This window comes from Sinohyriopsis cumingii, unplaced genomic scaffold, assembly GCF_028554795.1.
Source record: "Sinohyriopsis cumingii isolate HCF-2022 unplaced genomic scaffold, ASM2855479v2 utg001554l, whole genome shotgun sequence".
NCBI lineage: Eukaryota > Metazoa > Mollusca > Bivalvia > Unionida > Unionidae > Sinohyriopsis > Sinohyriopsis cumingii.
The window spans coordinates 651,562-675,619 of record NW_028316017.1 but is presented as its reverse complement, the minus strand read 5'-3'; the positions used below and the strand labels follow the sequence as shown (position 1 = coordinate 675,619).

The following is a 24,058-nucleotide window of genomic DNA, read 5'->3' as shown; positions in this document are numbered from 1 at the left end:
AGAAGAGGTCGATTTTAATTGGGATTTAGTCGATTTTCTTTCTTCTCAAGAATTTGTTCCGGTGCCAGTACCTTCCCCACCTTCTCCTTCTTTACCACACGTCGATGATTTTAAACAGAGACAGAAAGAAGAATTAGAGAAATTTTTACAACAGCAGAAGGAAGCAGAACATGCTTTTCTCCTTCAGCAGCAACTGTGAGAAGTAGAAGAAGAGGCAAGAAGGAAACACCAGGAAGAAGCAGCAGCAGCAGCAGATAAGAAACAAGATCTAAGAGAGAAGGAAGACAGTGAAAGTCAAACGGTAACGGTACTGTTAGACATTTTAGCAGAGTTAAGGACTCTGAAACAAATGTATCAGACTTCTTTATTACAACCCAAGAGAAAAAGACCTTCCCGAGCCAAACAACCCAGCCTGTTACTAAACTTGCGATACCACCCCTAGTGATTTCTACCAAATCATCATTGACAGGAGCCACTCCAGAAGTAGGCCTTGACCGTGGCAAAGGCTTAAGGCAGTTAAAACAGATTACGTCCCGTTCCTGAGGTTTTTTTAAAAAAAAAAAAAACAATACCCAACGGTCCTTTTCAGGGCCACCAACTTCTCTCGAAAAGAGATAGTATTTCAATTGCCAAAATCAATTAAAACTCAAAATCCCTTTTTTACCCCATGATGTACGTGTGTGAATGAGTGAGTGCGTGAGTGTAGGCCCTTATTCTAAAAACCAAACCAAGAGACACGTACGTTTTCTGTCTGGTCTATTCTGGTACAAATTTTACAATCCTATGCACAACACAACACAACACTTTAAAAAGTTCATTGACTTCTTCTGTGCCTGTGTTCACTCTCTCTGTTTTTTAAAATTTCTTCACTTTCACATGTTTTTCCTCCTCTTCTGCCTCACTTTCTCCTCCTCTTATTTTCTTCTCATTTTTCTCTTTCTGTATGTGTATGGGTTCTTCCTTCGAGGAGGGTACCTCTTCTTCTTCCTGTTTAGAATCACTCTCTTCTTCTTCATGCTCCTGTTGTTTCTTAGGGCATTCTGAAGACCAATGTCCTTTTTCTTGACAATGATAACAGGCATCTTGACTTTTGTCTCTTCTAGCACCTGTCTTGCTTTTTTGAAGGTCTGGACACTCTGAAGACCAATATCCTTTCTTCTTACAGATATAGCAAGTATCTTGACTTTTATCTTGAAAGGAGAGGGAATAGTCCGTCGGCTTATCTGAAGAAAACATTCTTATGAAGCTCTAATCAGACGTTCGACCTGTGTGGGCTCTTCCATCGTTGTGGTCACTTTGAGAGAGAAATGAATACTGGAAGGGAAGGGAAGACACACACCCTTTATATATATACGCTGCTCTGTCATGGATATAAAGGGAGCCATGGCGTTTAAAATGTAGGCATTTGACTTTTTGCAATCATGATGAAACGATCGCATCATATCGTGGAGAAGGGAAAAGAAAGTAAGAGGCAGAAACGTGATTTATTGCCTCGCACAGTAGCTGAAGTCTTGGCTCAAATTCGTGCCAGTGATTTTGAAGCTGACATGAGTGAGCTCGAATCCAGATACAGAGATTCTACACCCAACCAAAGTCCACCACCATTAACTCCTCAAAAATACTACCACATTCGAGAGACGGAAAAACGCTCCTCTAGAAAATTTAGAATTTCGGCTTACACGTACGCGGTGAAATTTAAAGATTTCAGGTCCAACGTACCGTTGGAGAAGGCAGAGGGATTCATCACCGAAGTGTGGAATTCTTTGTTAACCACACTGAAACTGCAATGTCAAGCCAAAGAAGACAATCGCTTGAGACTTTCCATTCATCACGATAGTTTGAAGTCCCCGGTTTGGATCGAGTTTAGCTGCCCAACAGAACTGACACCTTCCAAAGTCATCGACACGATTCAACACGTGCAAAACAATCCAACGACAAGTTTCACATCACCAATGGAAAATCCACACTGTTCATGACCCATGTGTCTCTTCTCCAAGGGACAGGACGCAAAAAGGTGTTTATGATGGACGAACTTCGCAGCACCAAAATGAGCCTCGTCCGAATTAACAACCCTCAAGACCAGGACAACACGGCGGAATGAAAAAGAGTTTGGCAAACAATTCAAAAATCGAACCGAGCCAAACAACGAAGTGAAGGAGAACTCCTGTTACAGCAAGCGGGCCTATCCAAAGACACACCCTGTGGCATTCCTGAAATGCGAAAATTGCATGACGTCTTCGCTCCACGCTACACCTTGAAAGTGCATCCCCAAGAAGTGCGCGGATCTCTGTTGTTTCGAGGCAAAGATTTCAAAGATGGAAAATACATTCATGTCTATCATCACGATGAACATTTCGATACCATCACCAGCATCGCTCCATTCCTGGGATACAGATATTATTGCGAGAAATTTGACTATGGCTATAACAATAGTGAGCAACACAAGCATTTTTTTTCGAAATGCTCAGGATTTTTGGCCTCTCAACCCTGTCTGGAAGAAGGACAAGAACGAGTGCATTGCCCTGCTTGTCAGCGCACATTTGTCAGCCCTATCTGTTACCAACAACATCTAAAGACGCAAGGCTCACAGCAGAAATATGTTTGTCAACTCTTAAGATTGTGCCCTACTTGTGGACAAGGCATACGTACCAATAATACCAAGGCGCACGTATGTCCAGGAAAGAAACGATGTCACATTTGCCACCAAATCGTGGACTTGGAAAACCAATGCTACATTCAAAAGTACCATTCCAGACAAGAGGAGGAGGACGATAACCAGTAGAAAGGCAATTTTATCTTTCTCGATTTCGAATGCATGCAAGAGACCGGCATTCACATTCCTAATTTCTGCGTAGCTCATCGTGCGTGCGAGAAGTGCATCCAATAGCCTAGCTTTAGTCATTGCTCTCACTGCAACAAGATTCCTGGAGGACGTGAAAAAATCTTTCGGGGACCGTACACGCTGCCGATTTCGCCCAATGGATCGTAGACCCCATCGACGATACATGGAGCTAAGAGGACATCGAACGTTACGGTGATTGTCATCGCCATGCCACGGCGATGGCTTACAATTTCTCGGGTAATGATGGGCAATTTCTTTTGAGATAATATACGGAACAAAGTGCCGAGCGTCCTGAAGTGACTTTGAACGGAGCCAAAATCATTTCCATGCAAGTGGGACAGGTACATTTTAAAGATTCGATGAGTAAGTTGACCATGCCAGTGAGTCGAATGCCTAAAACGTTTGGAATGACAGAAATGGCCAAAGTCTATTTTCCTCACTACAACATGCGCACCGAACAACGAGAAGCTTTCTATACATGATACCAGGTTCACATCTCAGCCACCTTCGACTTTCAGGAAGAAATGTTAAAGTATTGTCGTTCCGACGTAGACATTTTACGGCATTGCTGTGGAAAATTTCGAGAACTGTTCATGTAACACGGGGGAATGATCCTTTGAAAAAAGCCTGCACCATTGCCAAAGCTTGTTCATTAATGTACCGCCAACGATTCATGCCCGAAAACATCCTGGCTGTCATCGGCCCTCACACGACCAACTTTGTCAAACGTCAGTATTCGGTCAAAGCTCTACGCTGGCTACATTACTTGTGCGATAAGGAACACAAATGGATTCAGAACGCCTGCAAGAAGGAGGCGAAAAGACCATCGGAACGTATTCGGTGGATGGTTAAGACTTAGAAAACCCCAAGATCGTGTACGAGTTTAGCGGCTGCTTATTTCATGGATATCCAATCTGTTACCCTCAACGTAGCACTAAAAATCAGTTTTTACAACGGACCATGGAAGACTTGTACCAGGCCACTTGTCAGAGGCGCTTGAAGTCAGAACAGCAAGGATGCCAAATGGTGGAAATGTGGGAACACGAGTACGATCCCCGTTTGAAAATTGATACCGAGTTTAAACGCATCATGGAAAGTTACAAGCTGGTGGACCCCCTGAACCCAAGGGACAGTTTGTATGGAGGACGGGCGAATGCCACCTGTTTGCTGTACTACGCTTACGAATAGAAAGGAGAAGAAATCCAATACTTTCACGTGTGTTGACTGTATCCTTACGTGTGCAAATATTGTCACTTTTCTGCAGGGCACCCGCAATTGCTAACGAAACACATTGACCTGAACAATATTTAACAATACGAAGGATTGATCAAGTGCAAAGTCTTGCCTCCCACGGACTTGTACCATCCCGTATTACCTTACCATTGCCAAGGAAAATTGATGTTTCCCTTGTGCCTTACTTGTGCAGAAACGTGTAATCAAGATCGCCCTTGTCAGCACACCCAGGAAGAACGCGCCTTGGCGAGAACGTGGGTCAGCGTAGAATTGTTCAAAGCTTTGGACCTGAGACACCAGCAGTTAGAAGTGCATGAAATTTACCACTTTCCCAAGACACAAAAGTACTACAAGGGCGACGAGACTCAGAAAGGCATTTTCGCAGACTACTTGGATGCCTTTTTAAAACTGAGACAAGAAGTCAGCTTCTATCCTTCACGGTGCCACACTCCCGAAGACCAAATGAAATTCAAAGAGAAATACTGGGAGCAGGAAGGAATCACTTTAAACCACATCAAGAAAAACGAAGGCGATCGTCTGCCAAAGTGATGTCAAATTGCTTATGAGGTAATATGGCACAACGACCGTGTTTACCCAAGACAGAGTATTTGACGGAACCTTCCCGGTACTTTCAGATGATTCACGACAAAACCAAATACATGAAACACGTGGACGTCGTTCGTGAGGATTTGATCTTAGTTAATTACGAAGAAGATCTGGACTTTGTAGAAGCCGACGAATTAGGAAATGTCATCATTGCGGCTTACATGACAGCCCATGCTTCCTTAAAATTTTACGAAGCTTTAGAACTGTTAGGTGATCGCGTCCTGTTTTTTGACACGGACAGTTGCATGTACATCGATCGCCCGGGTAAACGTCACTATGGCATCGAAGAAGACCGTTTAGGAGCCCGGACAGACCAACACCCCGACGAGAAGATTTTAAGTTTCGCTAGTGGCGATCCTAAAAATTACGGCTACGAATACCGGAACCCACAAGTAGAAGTGCACACGGAGTGTAAAATGAAAGGATTGACTCTCGATTATAGCACCAGTCGAATGGTGAACTTTGGAGTATTGAAGGAAGCATTGCAGTCTAGAAAGGATGGAAACTTTAGAGTGACTATCAAGGAACCACATAAGATTGTACGTTTACCCACTCACCAAATCGTCGGTCGGCATTTGGAAAAAGTGTATCAAATCATGTACCACAAGCGAGTGCGGCTTCCCAGTCGCTTCACTTTACAGTATGGTCACGTCGATATTGGTCAGTATATAAAAAGGGGCAACGTCCAAGATCTATAGTTCATTGTCACTACCAAGACCAAGCGAGAAAGATGAATCCTTTTAAACATACATCATTCAAGTTCGGTGATTCTCAAGTGGAGTGCGATGTTGTGCCTTGCGATGACAGCGATGCAGAAAAGCATCATGGAAACTTTGTTATCACTACTACTACTACTATTACTACTACTACTACTGCTACTACTACCACTACACCCACCATGGAAAGTGATGTTATGCGTGTCAAATCTGGCGGATGCGAAAGCGATGCCACTCGTTATCGTGGACTCTTTACTGGTTTTCATTGTCAATGTCAACTTTTACGTGAGGTCATGCGTCTACCACCCTACGGATGTCATCCAAAACTGAGCAAACCCCTGTCGATTTCACCCTGTCCTCATCGAAACGAACCTGTGAAAGACGAACATTCTTTCCCTGTGCGTTTGCCAGAACACTGCAGCGTTGAAAATCGTCTTCAAACTTTCCAAGGAAAATGGCTTGAATATCTGGGAGGACCTACCCCCGAAGAATTAGCCAGAGCCGGATTTTTCTACTTGGGCGAAGGGGATAAAGTCAAGTGCTTCAGTTGTGGTGTGTCACTTCACCAATGGGAACAACAAGATTCAACTTACCTGGAACATGCTCGATGGTCTCCGAATTGTCACTACCTACCTTTAGTGGGACCGAGTTATTGAAGTGACATACCATGTGGTTTAAGAAACCAGATTGGATAGGAGTCAAACGTTGTACACCACTAGACAAGTATTTAAACCATATTTAAAAAATTGTATTTAATCATTACCAATCGAACTGCAAGAGAAGATCTACAAGGAAGTTTGGCAGGGACTTGCCAGAACAAACTCTCAATGGTGACTGTAGAACCTTTGTGTCGAGAAATTCATAAGAGGAAAGTGGAAAAAGTCAACAAACGCGTCAGATTTTTCTGGATGAAGTGTGAGTTCATCCTATTATACCGCTTTAGACCGTTTACATCAGAAGATATTATTCACATTCTTGACCGTTACCCTGAATGGCAGTGGTCAGAAATTGCTCACTATGTTCATTACTTTCGCTCTAGGAGAAGATTTTAAATAAAATAGTACTGACTGACATGATCATTGGTACTTTACAAGAGAACATTCATGGTTTGCATGTGGAGTTGAGAGAACGCATTTACCGAGAGCTGGTCAAAAAACAAGTGAAACACAAAGAACAATTGCATCCGTTACGTCATGAGGTGTTTAAACCACTGGTACCTGAATGATATAAAAGGACTGATTCAGAGGAAAGTGTTCAAGTGGTAAGACATTGACCCATTGGCACAAAGGATTGGATTGTTGTGTCTCGTTCTTTTTACTACAACGTAAACTCACTGCAACGAATTCCAGAGGAAGAATTAGAGAGGTAACAAAATCTTTTACACAGCGTAAACTTAGTGGAAGAGGAAACTTCTGAACGGTGTCTTATGATGTGCAAGTTAGTGACTAAACCTTTTAGATTCGCCACTAGAGTAAAATCATCTCTGTGCAGGAAGTACACTTATTGCCTCCGGCAAAAAGAGGTATAAAAACAGGCTACCAATGCCACGACCTTTATCACTCGTAATTCAACAGATTTCGTGGAAGGAAATCAATGACACTATTCAAACAGTGGAAGATTACCAACACTTATTACGAGAACTGTGTCCATTCAATTTGGATCGTCGTGTGGTGTGTGTCTTAGTGAGTTGTTTTCTGGGATTTCGATTATCAGCCGATTCCTTGTGGACTCTATACGAACAGTACGTACCACCAAATAAAACATGAAAGTGGCCCCGAGAGATTCATTTTGTTAAAGGCCTTGTGTTTTCATCTGGATATCTGTGCATGACGATATGTTTGTTGCTTGTGACTTACACCTTCATTGGATAGATGTTCGTGACTGGAAAAAATGGGGTTTTGAGGCATGGGCCCAAGAAGTGGCCCATTATGCTCAAGAGTTGTGATCCTCCATTCAAACGTCCAAGGAAAAATGTCACTTTTAAAGATGGGTTAGTGCTAGACAATCACTCCCTTCAGGACAGGACAGGACTGTTATGGACATTCCCGAAAGACCATTCCGGGAGGACACTTTTGTGACTGTACCCCATGTAGAGCCTGTAAGAACATTACACACTGTCCCTAGGATATCTTGGTTACCAAAAACATGTTGCACAGTAACTTGTTTATATTCCACTTTGATCGTTTTGATGTGTATTTTATCTTTGAACTTAACCATTTGGCTTTTATGCATTTTTGCCTTTCGTGTTGTTCCATTTTAACTTGCAATAAATTTGTCCTGATAAAAGTATAAAAATTCTTGTCTTGTCTGTCTTCGTGCCCAAGTGACATTCCTTGCACTATGGCTACCTCTTCTATCTCTGCTCCCTCTTCCTCCACTTTCAACGACATCGACAAAAACTTAGGTCGTACCAATTGGAAGGCCTTGTATCTTCGAGCTCCCTTTAACATGTTAATTGCCAGGCCTAGCGGTTCAGGCAAAACCAAATTTTCCAAATGTTTGATCGAACATAAACATCATTTGATCGATCGTCCACCTCAACGAAGCGAGTGGTATTGCAAAGAGTGGCAATCGGCGTACAGCCTCTTACGATAAAGTCAAGGCGATTCCATTGCGTTTGTGGAAAGCATTCCTAGCGAAGACGACGGAATCGTGTCTGACCCCAGTCAAACCCATCTGGTCATTTTCGACGACATGTTAGGAGAAGACGAAGAAGAAATTAAGTTGTGGTTTACGCGCAAAGGGCATCATCGTAATGCCAGTGTCATTTACATTAGTCAAAATTTGTTTCAACAAAGTAAAGCCAATCGCACCATCAGTCTCAATGCTCATTACGTGGTCTTGTTTAAAAGCCCTAGAGATAAATCGCAAGCGCAAATCTTAGGCAAACAGTTAGGAACACCTTGATGACCTCATGCATACGACGACACTCAAACCCCACACGCTTATTTACTCGTAGATTTGAAACCCACTACCCACGATTAGACGATAATAAATATAATAAAGATGTTCAAACGCATTCGACATGGACGCACCAGTTCGCAATGATGAACTGGTGCGTGATCATCAATATTATTCTTATGATGCACTACAACCAAATCAGCGTGTACGAACTGAGCTGCAAGTTCAGGATACAAGTAGATATTTCTTACCCGCTGAGGTATTTATCGAAGTAGGATGTAGACTTTTGCAAGAAGATGGTACAGCATACGGAATTGTAGATCGACCTGGTTTTGTTAACAATGGTATTATGATGTTATTTAAAAGCGCCACATATATGATTGACGGAAGAAATATTGAATAGATTCAGAACGACGTCAACATTGACACGACGATACTAGGTCTAGCAAAATACAGTGATCATTACTCGAGATCAGCTGGTCCGTCAATGATGTTTGCAAAGGATACAACTAATTTTCCTGATGGCAATAACGTAACAGTAGGTAATGTAAGAAATGCTGCAGGAGATGGAAATACCGAAGCAGTACTATCAATGATTGGAAATTTCAACTTGTCATTCACATCACAATGTTAAATAATGAAGAAGAATTTTCATGTGTTATTCCACTATCACATATATTTGGATTTTGCAGACAGGTCAGAAAGGTTATTTTCGGAGCCAAACATACTCATATACTTGTTAGAAAAGAAAACGACAATGATGTAATCTGGTGACCCAACTAAGCAGCAGCAGGTCAAGTAAGATTAACAAAACTTTGTTATGGATACCAGTAATGACTCCATGGATCCACGAAGAACAACGGTTACTTTTTTACGAGTCAGGGTGGTAAATCAACGTTATAATGGTTGACAATGACCACAGACAGTATTCAAAGTAATGTTACTGGTTCATTTACATGGAAATAATCATCATAGCAGGGTGTTTCTGCATCACGACATATATTCATCACATTTCAGGAAAATGCACGAGAAAACTCACAAACACGAAATTCAATGATATTTGACACATCTGGAGTTTCTGAGGTTTCACTGCGAATAAATGGGCATCAGAAACCATCCAAGGAAGTATTGCTGAGTTTTGATCGCAATCATGTGGCACGTGTTTATTATCGGTTGATGACATTTATGGGGCCTGATTAGAATGTTGATTCTGGTTTGCAAATACATCAGCGGGATTTCACAACGATGTATCCAATTTATTACTTTTCGTTGGAACATCTAGATTTATTCAGGATATCTGCCGTTGATATACACTTCCGAGTACGTGTAGGACAATGACTACCACAAATAACTGGTCCACCGGTTATTCCTGGTGATAACAGGGCAATCGCTGTTATACTCAGCGACAAACCAATGTTGCTTGAAGGTGTTGGTGGACGAATGAGAGTCATTGATGCCCCAGTAGAAAACACGTAATTGAATCGCTCATGATACTATAATGTCATCTCATCATGTTAGTGTTACTCTGACCCCTGGTCATATTAAAAAGCTACAACAAGTACAAAAAAAGAATTCAGGAATAAAACTATTTCTGCAATCAGCACAGATCGCCGGTGGCTCAAACAAATTATCATTCACAGAACGTCAACTCAAGCACTTCAATGACGCCAAACGATAAAAGACCGGCATTAGACTCGATCTTTCTGAGTGCCATTAAAGACGCAGTCAAGACGGGTGTTATATTTCCACTTATATCAGCTATACCAGCGTTGATAGCCGTTGCAGCCCCAACTGTAGCAAAAGCAGTGATTGCACTAAAGAAAGCAAAAGGTCACGGAATCAAGACTTCCAAAAAACGAAAAGGTCTAAGACTGCCAGGAATCCTTCATTCATGGTACGGTCGAAGTCTAACACTCCCCGAGATACATCGTTAGACGTAAATGCGTCTCCTTGCTATGTCCCATTTTTATTTACTTGATGCTGCTAACAAATTAAACGTAAACAACTTCAGAGGTGTTTTAGGCGTGATCAATTACCAAAACAACTAAACTGTGTTGAAACAGGTATCATTAATCTCGATGGAAGTTCAGGTCAAGGTACTCATTGGGTTGCATACGCGATTGATCCACGTGGAGTTGTTTATTTCGATTCGTATGGGCTGTCTCCACCAAAAGAATATTTTTGCGATAAGAGGCATAGTCAGTGACGTAACAATCTGGTATTCAACACAGACAATAATCGATCCGCCAATATGTGGCCGTGAAGTAATTGCTGTACTCGACGCTGTGTCAAGGTCGCTGACACCACCCCATAAAGTCGTGCACGAATGTACAACGTCGTCCAGCGTTTTAAACGGGTCTTAGTGAATAGTCAATGGTAGATGTTTACGGAAGATCTACTCTGGGTAAGACTCAAGGCAAGCTCCAGTGTGACTTATCTAAAGATGCAACCCTTGACCAGGTCACGAATGAACTCGTTGGTCTTTTGAGACTCGCAAATGTGGACCAAACTGAAGTCGTTGTTTTTCAGGACCAGCAAGGACGTTTAAAAACGAGTATATCCCGCTGACATATATTATTCTGCGAGTTCCAGATGCGACCGAAGATAACTTAGTGGTGTTTACTAAAAACGGTAAAATTAAAGACTCGGAGGAATCAATTTTAACACTCATGGAAGAGATTACTGGACACATCAGAAGAATTGGAGATATTATGTATGGTGATCTCAACATGAGCAGAAATACAATTATTAATGTGAGAGAATCAACATAAGACGATGATGTGGCAACAACAAGATGCGTAGACAGCAACAACGACACAATCAGAACTAAGATTAATGATCGTTTACTATCCGCCGGTGATACAATGATTGTTTCTGTCAATATGGTCAATCATAAAATTACTGGTCTTAGAGAACCAAAATCAAACGACGACGCTGAAACGAAGAAATATGTCGACTATAACAACATCCCGAGGATGACCTCTTTAATGACAATCAATGATGGGTTGACCACGTTTAGATCTGAATAATCTAATCATGTAACCTCGTGTACAAATTTTCGTAGAAACATAAATAGAACCATTCATGAATTTTGGGGAAATCCATCAGTCATCGACATTAAGCTCTCTGACTTTAAAAATACTACTGATGGTGTAACGTACGCAGTAGCGTCTGGATCAGCATTATGGACACCACTCGATAAATCCGTTAAACATCGAGCTAAGGTTGTTGGCATATACAGGTTCTCAGTATTCGGTGTTACAACAGTTACAATATCTACCACAAATATTCCACGGCGTTATCCACTAACTGGATCCTCTATATCTATGTTAGCAGTATTGGAGCAAAACGACAAGGAAACATTTGTGGTGGAACCCGAAGAAAACGACATCCCCGTGTTCTATTACTGGTTTCTTAAATTAGTCGCTAAACTACAACTTGCTTAGAGTTTTCCTTTTACATAGAATAATGAACTCCCGAATCGACTTTCAACATTTCATATACGAACACACTTGTTCGTTTTATACCCAAATTAAAAATATAATTGACGAGTAGACAGTAAAACAACAACTAAAAAAAATTACCGCTGGCGTGTTGTTGTCCCTGATATAATTGTATACTCTGCATCTGCGGTCATCGCTGGAACCGTAACAGTCATCGGCGCATTGTCATCCACGTACGTGATAGCACCAGTGATAGGAATTGGTGTTTCCGTTGCAACAGGAATTATTGGTATTCTTAATATCATCGCAAATAATATCAACGTGCGCGGTTCATAAATTACACGAATATACAATAAGGTTGCACGCGGCACACGCGCATACTCCAAATTATCTGCGTTGATATCATCATGTCTCAACGATGGAATAATATCAGATCAAGAGTTCACGGAAATTATTAAGATTTACTATGAGGCCCTGGCTGTGTCAGAATCTACAATAAACGATATGAAACCCTACTCCTCCCCACCCCGATTTTGAATCAGGGTTTAAATAATAATATTATCGTCAACAATAACAATGTCATCGCAAGAATTACTACAACAGATCGTCGCTAATACAACACCAGCAAGCTCAACCAATCCTGAGTTCAGCGTTAGCTTCCCAACTGCGATTCCAGCAAAGGAAATAGCACTAGCACAATTGCGAGTATATCATAGTTGGCCAAATATTAGATCAAAACCATTCGGTGGATTGCAAGTAAATAATTCACTGATATCTGAGTGCAAAACCTAGCCTGATTTATCACCAGACTGGTATGTTGAGAGTATACCTACGGGCAGTTATCAGATTGGACAGATCAACAATGAATTCCAACGCAGAAACAAATCTATCACAGTAAAAGAATCCAAATTGCTATCACTGTTCATAACCCAACATTATCAGCCGCGATTGAAATAAACTCGCTAGATTATGCCGGCGATATATATCAATCATCGATCCGAAGTGTGTTAGGATGGCCAGAAGTACAACCACCAGCACCTGTAGCACAACCGCAGCCTCATCGTGGCCATTACACATCAAACGTGAGTGATTATTTTGAAAATGTTCCACATACTGACACGTTAATGACAATAAAAGATGCGAGCAGATTTGCTCTTGGATCGTTAGATGTGGTAACAGAGGAAGGAGGAGTTATCGCTGACTTAATCGCGCAGAGAATATAATCTCAACAGATTATTCTATAATATTACTCGCGAGCATAAACGAATGAGAGACAAACTACGCCAGTCATTCATTGACCATACGAATAATCATCCCGCCGACACCGAGGAAATTATTGGGCAAATCAAACATCTTAACAGAGTCACTGTGGATTCAGAAGTTTTTTATCAAGTTATTATAAAAGCAGTGATCAAATCCAATAACGAAAATAAACTGTTCTTCCTCTAAAAATATAAAGTTACCGAGGCAGATCTACCAACATTTAAATTTCCTTGATTTAACTCCGACGAGCTAAAAATAATTCAGTCAATGATATCATAGATGAAAAATACCCAAAAAGTATTGCCTCAAAGAAAAAAAATAACCACAACGGTAAACATCTTAAGGCACAACAATGATCAATACGTCTGAGGTCGTCATATATTACTAGGTGTTGTCAATCTCACATCAATGGTCGCAGTCAATCTTATGTATGATGCAGCTGATGGCAGCTATCAAGTAGATCTTGAAAAATCCAATCAGGCCCAGCAGGAAAATATTCTGCTTCAGATTTTTTTAAAATACTTATAGTCAGAAATGAATTATTTCCCTTGTTTCACACTTTCACTTTGTTTAGCTGTTACCAGTGATGTTGTCACCGCTCTCACGCTTATTCGCTGTTTACACTTTTCTTTTTACTAAATTATTATCCCTGACAAAGTAATGGGGAGGCAAGAAACCAGATTTTTTAAAAACAAGGACAATGTTTCGTTAAAAAAAAAATAATGATAACATTTTATTTTATTCATTAGTAAATAAAAACTGTTTATAAGACATTCTCTACCTGTACCTGTCATAATTATATCCCTTGACTGAGTTAGTCACAATAACGAAGTTATTAACGTTGAATTTCTGTCTTACAATAGAGTTATACTTCAAAAGTGAGATAATTTCTTTGAAAATACCGATTCAGTTATATCATTTTCGACATGATGGGAAAAATTGACCAAAAAATATCATTTATAAGCGATTACTATTGTGAAATACAAGTAAGATAATTCTTTAATCGCTCTATCTTTTACCTGACAGAGTTATCTCCCTTCGTCGCAAAACGACTACAAGAAAACTAGTATTTTTTCTCAATATTCATGAGTGGTAGCGCACTTAAATATTTTTCGCTATTCGTATTCCTTTGAAAACGTCGATTTGGTTTTATTATTTGTGACAAAGTGTATTAAACGCTTACAAATATCCCAATATTTGCCAGCTGCATATTTTGATGAAAATTATTTTTCTTCTTCTTTCTTTACATTCACAGATTTAACTGCTTTTGCGCAATTATTACTACCGCCAGTAGTTCCAAATTTGCAATTCTGACTTCGTGTAACAGGTTGCGAATTACAGAAAGAGTTATTTTTCGGATTTGAATCAATATGATCGATCACAAGACCTTTGTCGATTAATCCGTGGAAACATTTATATATAAATTTATGACAGAAATACACTTATTCCTGCACGGAATGAAATAACCAGTATTAATGACAGCACCGACAGTTTTTTTTAATCGACAATGCCTGATTATACCATCACGAGATGCCGCATAATTCTCGATAATTGGATGTGCTACAAATTCATTTTTCTCCATTTATATAGTAGTATTATTTTTCTAAATAATTATTTTAATGTAAGCGTGAAAATTTGGCTAGGTAGTCTTCAGCGTATTTTTATCTCAGCGACACTGTTGCCGGCGTTGTTTTTTTAAAATCATAATATCGTTTCAGCTATCTGTGTTTTTTGCCACCACACGTTACACACAGCTGCGTTTCTTCTATAACCACAACGACACACTTTAAACACGGTTTTGGTCCTAGACCATCTCTGCGTACGTTTTATAGGTGGTATCCACAGAATTCATTTACACATGCTTTGTTGCAGGGAGTTGTTGAGCCAATCATCAACCACGTACAGTTATTCTTTGCTTGAATCTTTATATATTATAAACTAAACTTCAATTTAAATATAGGTTTGCCTTAATTATAACAATGGAATTATCTGCGTTTAAGCCATTCGATCTTGACCGAATAACCCCTGACTTTCCGGAGGATATCAATATTATAACTAAACATAAGCCATTCAGCTTTCTGATGCGAGCTTTGGTTTATCCGACGAATCAGACTCTGATCAATAGTATTCATGGCGCCAAGAGAGATTTTCGCGATGACCGCACGGCTCATGTGTGGTCAACATTCAGAATCATGCGCGACATCGAAGGTGTTATTGATGCTACAATGAATAATCAATGGGCAAAGACAATCATTGATTATCTCGACAAACAAAGATAATTTTTAGATGGATATTTATTGCTGTGCTAGACGACACATGAATTATCTGTCACAAACGTGACCCTGTTTGATTACATCACACTGGAGATATTGAAAAAATAAAAATAATGATAATAATAAACCAAACACAACAGAGAACACAAAAAGCTAGTTCATATCTATTTAATTTATAAAATCAGAATAAAAATTCAGTATTTTCCAGTACTCTCAGTTTGAAGCGTATCTATACCGTCTTTTGCATGTCTTTGCATATCATTGCCCGTGTCTTCGCGTTTATGCGCAGTTTAATTGATCTCGTTGACCCGGAAATAATAATTCTGACCCGTGTCCATCCAGCCGGGTGCATGTGTTTCTGTATTTGATCGCACTGACATCACAAAGATTGGGTACGTCATGTTAATTATTAAGTCTGTATTCGAGCATGTTAACATCACAAAGATCGCATATAAGAAGCACGTTTGTCGCACGGAAAGTTGATAATTCAGAATATTAGTACCGCTCCCTAGTCCTACAATGTAAACACCGACCCTGATATTTATGTTTTGCCGGGTCGATCCACAAAACGTAAGTATCGGGGTCGATATCTTACATCGTAGGACTATACTACTCTGCATGAAAATGTTTGTAAATAAACCTCATCCACTTTATAATGATGTGCAGTAATTATCTGCACTGGTTGCCACGATCAGTTCACCACAACTTGTGGCACAAGAACAAAACATTGAAATTAAGACTATCGGTCAGCGGATAAATGGCTGTATGTGTGTGTGTTGCTTGGGGAGGGGATATCCATAGTTATATTGTTACAGGTTTGAGCACCACCCAACCCTCTATCCATTGACCGTAAATCTACAATGTAAGACGTCGACCCTGGTAATTATGACTTTGGACGCCCCAAAACCATTGATATCTGGGTCGACGTCTTACATTGTATGATTACCATTGTTAATTTTATTTGTAATGAGTCCATTGACCATAATTTGTGTTACTCCAGTTCATTCTGCACAACATTGCGAATGATATTGGTGTCTGTTTGTCATTGAATTTTCGTATTGTCTCTGAACGTTGCTAATATTACTGAATTTGTTTTGTGCACGCAGGATTTAAACAAAATTCATATTGATATACAGCTCAACGCTATTTATTTGATAAATGCTGAAAAAGTCTGGTCTATGTACATGTAATCATCAGTGTCCATCTTGACTTATGGAAGAGTCCATATTTGATACTGAAAAGAAATCAAAGGGAGGCAACAAATTTTAGGCCAAATAAGAAAGCTGATCACTCCTTAAAAAAACAAATGGACACATCCCCAGGTCGTGGTGGCATTGAAAAATTTGATGTAAACAGAACATCCTGTTTTAACATGTATTTAATGAGAATAGTGTCAGTGTTGAAATACTTCATATATATATAGTGTGTGTGTGTGTGTGTGTTTTGTTATCATTCTCTTATTTGAATTATGCCCTTTATTTTGCAGTGTGCATATTTGCATTTAACATTGGTTTTAAGCAATATTTTATCTTAAAGCAGAAAATTTTCAGAGTTCTATCTATACTATAAACACAGTTGGTGCATGTTTAGAAACTATCATATTCATATGCAATGTATTTTGTCAATATGGCTTAAAAAGAAAACAGAAGCTATACATTGTAATGAATTTTAACTGAGTAACTAGTTTACAGTAGTGTAATTGCAAGATAGTATAAATGCTTAATCAACTACTATTAATCAAGAATTTTTCTTTTTACTTTCTAAAAGTTGACTATCAAATGGCTGTTGAAAAGATCTCTAAGCTTTTTTGAAACAACCCCTGTACCATGTGCATGAGAGCAAATGCACACATCTTTCAGATCATACTGTTCATCCTAATTTCTTTGTTGCCTAGAAAACTGTAATGTAACTGTTCACAGACAACACACTGAAGAATTAAAGTCAGTATATGAGTGAACTAAGCCCTTTCTTCAACCGAATCAACACAGCCAACATGCAAGTGAATCTATTGTTATAAAAATAAGTTTTCTTAATGTAACCACTCACATTATAGCTTTGTTACAACAGTCCATTAATAGGATTACAAATACAGTGGTCCCCCTCTTATATGGCCACCCCTTCTGCACCAGGAAAGTGGCCTTATAAGACAGGTGGCCTTTCCAGAGGGGGACTAAATTCTTTATGAGAAGTATATGTAATGTATGTAGTAAGAGTGCTACATACTTCAAATAATTTAATATCTTCATTTAAAAGTAACATTAATTGTTAAAAGGTACTTCTTGTTATAATAATAGACTTATTTCAACTGAACATTAATAGTTATTATTTTTGGCATAAGCATGATATGCGAGCGGGTATTATTGTCATGCACATTGCAAAACCATTCAAAAACATCATTTAAATCTTGGTACATACATAATTATCTTTCCATTTGCTCCATTTTCCCACTGCTGCTGAATAATCTCCTTATTGGTTATAATGTTTATTCAAGTCTTTTCAACATAAAATTGTTTTATTCGAGTCTTTTCTACATAAAATTGTTCAGCAAGTCCCCCTTCCAACCTCACCTGATGTCGTTGAGTAAAATAACCGACTTTCTTCTTAAATAATATGTCTCTGTTTATGTGATGACATGTTAATGTTTGGTAATGATTTATTTGGATGTTGCTAACTGTATGCGACTTAATTATGCAGACGAAACTTTTATCAAGTTGACGAAATGCCTTCTTCGTAAAGGAAGTGATAAATGTGTTGTCACATGATTTTTTTGTCTTTTTCTGGTACCCCAATTTGTTCATGGTTAATTTCTCTTTGTGTGTGTTAATGCACAAAATCTATTTTTAGGCTATACTGACACTGTTATGATCTTGACAATTACGTCCGGTTGTAGGCCTAATCTTCAAAGAGAAGAACTTGACAGATGTGCAAAGCCCCCAAACTCTATCATAACATTGTTGAGCCCATTTTCTATAAACGTCATCTTTTATAGACAATAATATAATATTAATCTTAGTGTTACATGTACTTTAGTCAACACGTCATTCAATAATGGAAACATGACATTGGGAGACTTATATCGACAATAGAGATAATTTGATTGCTTACCTTACATCATGATATGAATTAATTATTGTTTCTGGATACATATGAAAAAAAAGTGGCTGCTCGTGAAGGGAACATTTTCCATTTTTGTACTAATATACTGGCCACTGGTCATGTTAGAGGGGTGGCCATTCTTGAGGGGTACTTTTGAATATTAACTCGTCAGTGCCAAGGGATTCTGACCATAAGAAGCAGATGGCCGTTGGTCAGGGGACTGTTCAAGAGGGGAACTACTGTATTAGGTTTTGTTATTTGTCTGCATACTGAGTGTAACGTTAGGCATTGGTAAAAAAAATATTTGCTTTGCTGGTTTTTTCTTCGTATTTTCACAAAAATGAGTGAACTCAGAATACAACCTTGACATTATAGCATCACAAGAATTCCACAACATAGCATTGTCCTGTATGTTTCTGACCTGCATAAAACTAAATCTTCAACAGCGTAATACTTAGACTCTGCTTTCTGTGAATTGTATATTTTTCTAAATATATTTGCCCAATGGCTAATGAAAAGAGACAATCTAATAAAGCGATACTTCCCAGACTCAGCGATGTCCGCCATTATTTCCCCATGACATGTTCATTTACGGTTCCAAACTGATTCTAGGAAGAAACTAACGTACATGTGGCAGTTAAAATATTCATATTACTGATTCTATTCTTAAAACACAGATTGCTGTTTACATAAATTTAAGTTTCAAAACTCAGGTTTGTATGTTTTTATCATCAATGAAACTTATGGAAATCAGGCAGTAACAGTTGCTAACTTACTCGGGAAAGGGTTAATGGTCGATCGGATATCAAAACACATGCCTTTGAATGTGCAGTTGATATTAATACCAACTATTTGATGGCTTGAAGCCTACATTTCGAATTGAACTATAACACGACATTGTTGTTGTTGTTGTAGGTTTTAATGCCATTTTTCAGCACACGATAGGCTATACATGGCGGCCAGTATTAATAGTGGAGGAAGAACCCGAGAAAACCCCGGAAAGAACCACCGACCCACGAGAAGCTACTGGCAAGCTTTCTCACATACCCACATTGTCTGAATCCGAGACTCGAACCTACGCAGACAGAGGTGAGATGGCAGTGATCCATAACGGAGAGCGTGTTAGGCCACTCGGGGCCCTATAACACAACATAGGAACTGACCTGACCAAGGCGAGGGGGGGGGGCATTTTAAAAAAGGTCATTCAGCATTCCTCTATAATAAAAAAACCACAGGGCAAAGTCGTTTTCACTTTCCTAACAGAAGAAGGCGAAGTTTGCATTTTTTAGGCAACTTAGTCATCCACGTTGCCTGATAGCATCATCTCTGGTGAATTGAACTATTATAAATGAATTATACAGACTCACCTGACTATAATAATTCTGTTGTTGTTTTGTTCTTTTACAAATATTTCTAATTTGGCACAAATTTATTTGTGCTTTAAAAGATTTAAGTTCATTTCCACTCAGCAAAAGGTCAGGTCACAGACACCATTTTTAAAGGTAGGTTACCTTAATGTTGCAGTATTACATTTATCTCTTTGGTGGCTAAGAGGGTAATAATGTGAAGACAATTTAAGAACGGCTGGTAAATTGGCGAATTTCAACACTAATTACACTGGTCAACAGTGAAATCATTACTGACTTGAAAAGGCCCTAATCTGTAGTATTTTGGTGTGCCGAACACGAATATAACCGTGAAAAATTTGTATTGGCTCTCGTTTTGAAGATATTCATATACCTCATTTTCTATGTTTCACTGTGTAAATTTCTCCAGTAGGACTGCAGCAACATCCGGAATAATGATGTAACATTGCATAATACCATCATGCTCACATCATCCACAGTTGATTGCATCATTTTCTGATGCAATGCAATACTAATGCCATGCGGCTGCTGAAGTAAGTTGACGTCAGCAGTGTACTATACATGTGTAGGCCTATTATACTAATGCCAGGCGGCTGCTGAAGCTGACGTAAGCAGTGTACTATATAAAGCCCAATCAGATAGGTTCAGCATTTAAAATATTTTAGACGTTGTGCGAGACAGTTCAAGCTACTGTTACATAAAACTTATTATTTTATCCATTTACGTACAATAAAGAACAGTAATGCCTCGAAAGTGTGTTAATACCGCGGACAATTTTTGCTATATTTGTGGGGAAGTGACATTTGCCAACCAGAAGAAAAGTATCAATTCTCAAGTGAAGAAGGCATATCATCTTTACTTCGGATGCAAGGTTGGTGACCAAGACAAGCCTTGGGCTCCGCATATATGCTGTGCTACATGTACAACACAGCTTTCACAGTGGTTGAATTGCAAAAGGTCATCAATGCCGTTTGCAGTCCCAATGGTGTGGAGAGAGCCAAGCAACCACCTAAATGACTGTTACTTCTGCTTGGTTCCTCCTCTTTCCGGCGGAATAACGAAGCGAAAGAAGTCGAGAATAGTCTACCCAAACATTCCGTCTGCATTGAGACCAGTTCCACATGGTGAGGGACTTCCTATTCCAGAACCTCCAGCAGAATATTCTCTTGATTCATCTGACGAAGACAAAGGTGAGTCGACCTGTTCTTCTCCTGGTCCATCAGCATGCAGTGATCCAGATTTTCACTGTGGTGCATCATCAACCCCACACAGAATAACACAGGAAGAACTAAATGACCTGATTCGTGATTTGGACTTATCAAAGAACAAGGCAGAATTGCTAGGATCAAGACTCCAACAATGGAATCTTCTAGAAGAAGATGTCACAATTACTGCATATCGAAAGCGCCACCAGCAATTGGAGCCTTTCTTCAGAAAGGAAAGTAATCTGATATTCTGTTCCGATATTGAGGGCCTCATGAATGCTTTAAAAATCACTCATGACCCACAAGAATGGAGACTATTTGTGGACTCTTAGAAACTGAGTCTCAAGGCTGTGCTTTTGCACAATGGAAACATTCTTCCATCTATTCCAGTAGCGTATGCTGTCCACATGAAAGAGACATACGATAACTTAAGGCAGCTACTGAATTCCATTGAGTATAACAAGTACAGCTGGCACCTCTGTGGTGATTTGAAGGTAGTTGCCCTTTTAATGGGACTGCAGCAAGGATATACAAAATACATGTGTTTCTTATGCGAGTGGGATAGCCGAGCAAGGGAAATGCACTACATGAGGAAGGAATGGACTCACAGGCAGAATGTAGCCATTGGAGAGAAGAATATCCAACACCCAGCTCTGGTTGAGGCTCAGAAAATCTTGCTACCACCCCTTCACATCAAACTAGGTTTGATGAAGAACTTCGTGAAAGCCATTGACCAGACTTTGCCAGCATTCCGATACCTGCATGAAAAATTCCCTCGACTCAGCGAAGCAAAGATTAAAGAGGGAGTTTTTGTGGGTCCTCAGATTCGAGAGCTTTTCAAAGATGACCGGTTCAACAACTTGCTGGAAGGTGACGCGAAACAAGCATGGAATGCTTTTCGCCTAGTTTCTACAAACTTCCTCGGAAATGTTAGGGCAGAAAACTATAAGGAACTAGTAGAAGACATGTTGATGAAGTATAAGAAACTTGGCTGCAATATGTCTCTAAAGATTCACTTCCTTCATTCCCATTTGGATTTCTTTCCTAGCAACTGTGGTATTGTTAGTGATGAACACGGCAAACGTTTTCATCAAGATATCGCAACAATGGAACAAAGATACCAGGGAAAATGGTCCACTACAATGCTGGCTGACTACTGCTGGACACTCCTCAGAGATGCTCCCGAACAGCTGTACAAGAGACAGGCGAAGAAATCTAAGATGTAGTCAATGACTTGATTTTTTATAGGTAGGCTATTACAGTTGACCTTTTACTATTGGAATGCATTTCGTTATGTAAACATTAATTTCTTGCAGATTACAAAAAAACTAGAGCCAATTTTGCAATTTGACTGTCATATTCGTGTTCAGCACATAAAAATTGATAAGAATTGACTAATTTTATTTCAGTAACATGACTTTTGTAAACATTTGTTGTCCAGTGTTATACAAAACATGAGAATATATTACAGGACAAGACAGTTCTGTGAAGTATTCCTCCAGGAGACACTGTGGGTACCTAAATATGCTATTTTGTCTTAGATCTTGCACTTCTGAGCAATAAACCAATTGAGTTCACTGAGTAACAAAAATTACATATCCCCCACTTAACAAAATTTAGTTGATGGCAACCACAAAGTTCATCAGTGTGGAACATTTTGCGTGCACAATATTTGTCCTCAGCCATAGCTAGCATCAGTCACTTGTGACATCAGGTGTACAGAGATTTACTGGTTCACCTTTTCTGTTTGTCTCTGATCTGCTAAGGCTTATATCTCTATTGAGAGATAAAGAAACTACCATTTTATACTTTCTTCTTGTTCTTAGGTCCTGTTATTTTGTCTTAGTTGTTGTATTGAACTTTTGTTTCATTGCTTGTGTTGAACCTTCTTAACAAATTTCCTGTGATAGAAAATGGTGGAATGGATTTTTTTCTTTCATTTCTGAATTACTTTTGTTTCAAAAAGATCCGTGGATTTTCTTTCCTTCACATTATCAACTAATTCAGATGATCTAGAGTTTGGTTTCTCTTCAGGCTGGTTGAAAGCATGATATTTTACATCGTGTGTGGAATCAGCGAGGTATCAACATTGAGAGAAATGGGAGCCTCTGAGGATATTTCATCCTTTTGAACACTAGACTGTAGATAGTTCTTTCTCAATGCAGAAATTGTTTAGCTGTGAAATGGTTAGTTCTACTTATTTACTGCTAAATGGTTAGTTCTACTGATTTACTGCTAAATGTTTAGTTCTACTGATTTACTGAAAGCAGAGCATGGTTGTGCTTTAATGTTTTGCTCCTAGATGTACAACCTCAGTCTTGTTTTACTTATGCCTGGATTTTTTTGTATCTGTGATTAGCTTTCATTGTAGTTGCAACAAGTATAGGGGCCAAAGATGCCAACAGGTAACAATTGGGTGAGATGGCTTGTATGTGGAGGAAGCATGAAAAGAATTACATTCCTCATTCTCATGCATTCATTTAGTCTCAGGAACAAATGAGATTTATGCCCATCATATAGTATCAAAGTTGTGGGCCTGTATTTTTTTTCATTAATGAAGGCATGTCTAGAAATATGATCAATTTTGTAACTCACAAAAATAATTGAGTTTGACTACCCTATTTTTGACATGTTGCTAGCAGACCCAGCAGGAGCTTCCAAAATAGCTGATCACTGCATCTATTGTGGGGGAAAAATAAGGTATGTGATTTCCTATGGCATTAGATCCCACAATAGTGTGGTACAACTCTGGTCTTAAACTAAGGAAAAGAAAAGAAACAAAACCAACAAGTTTAGTAAAATTCACAAATTTATTCCTCTTTGTTACAAAATGAAGATTTAGGAGGAACTTACAGTACTGTGAATTAATCCCAAATAATCCGAAACGTTTAATCATTGTACAAGTCTAGAGGTATAGAGTGTTCCAAATGAATTCCAATAGTCTTGAATTTGTTGATATACTAATGATCTGAATAGGTTGATGTACAAGAAGTCTTAATATACCACAATGATAAAATTTTCAATGTATGAGTCTAAATAATCCCCAAAACTCAGTGAGCACTTTGTAATTCCAATGAATAATTTAAAAAAATAATTCTTCTCAAACTATATCT

The 24,058-nt window shown here is 39.1% G+C and overlaps 1 protein-coding gene across 3 annotated transcripts in view; it reads left to right on the top strand.

Moving 5' to 3' along the window:
• Nucleotides 1-15,551: 15,551 nt before the first annotated feature.
• Nucleotides 15,552-24,058, top strand: part of LOC149771955 (tRNA (uracil-5-)-methyltransferase homolog A-like) — an 80,270-nt gene continuing 71,763 nt past the window's right edge. For all 3 annotated transcript variants that reach the window (XM_089948041.1, XM_089948040.1, XM_089948038.1), the window contains exon 1: nt 15,552-15,669. The gene's annotated coding sequence lies outside the window, so the exon portion shown is untranslated. The remainder of the gene's footprint in view (nt 15,670-24,058) is intronic.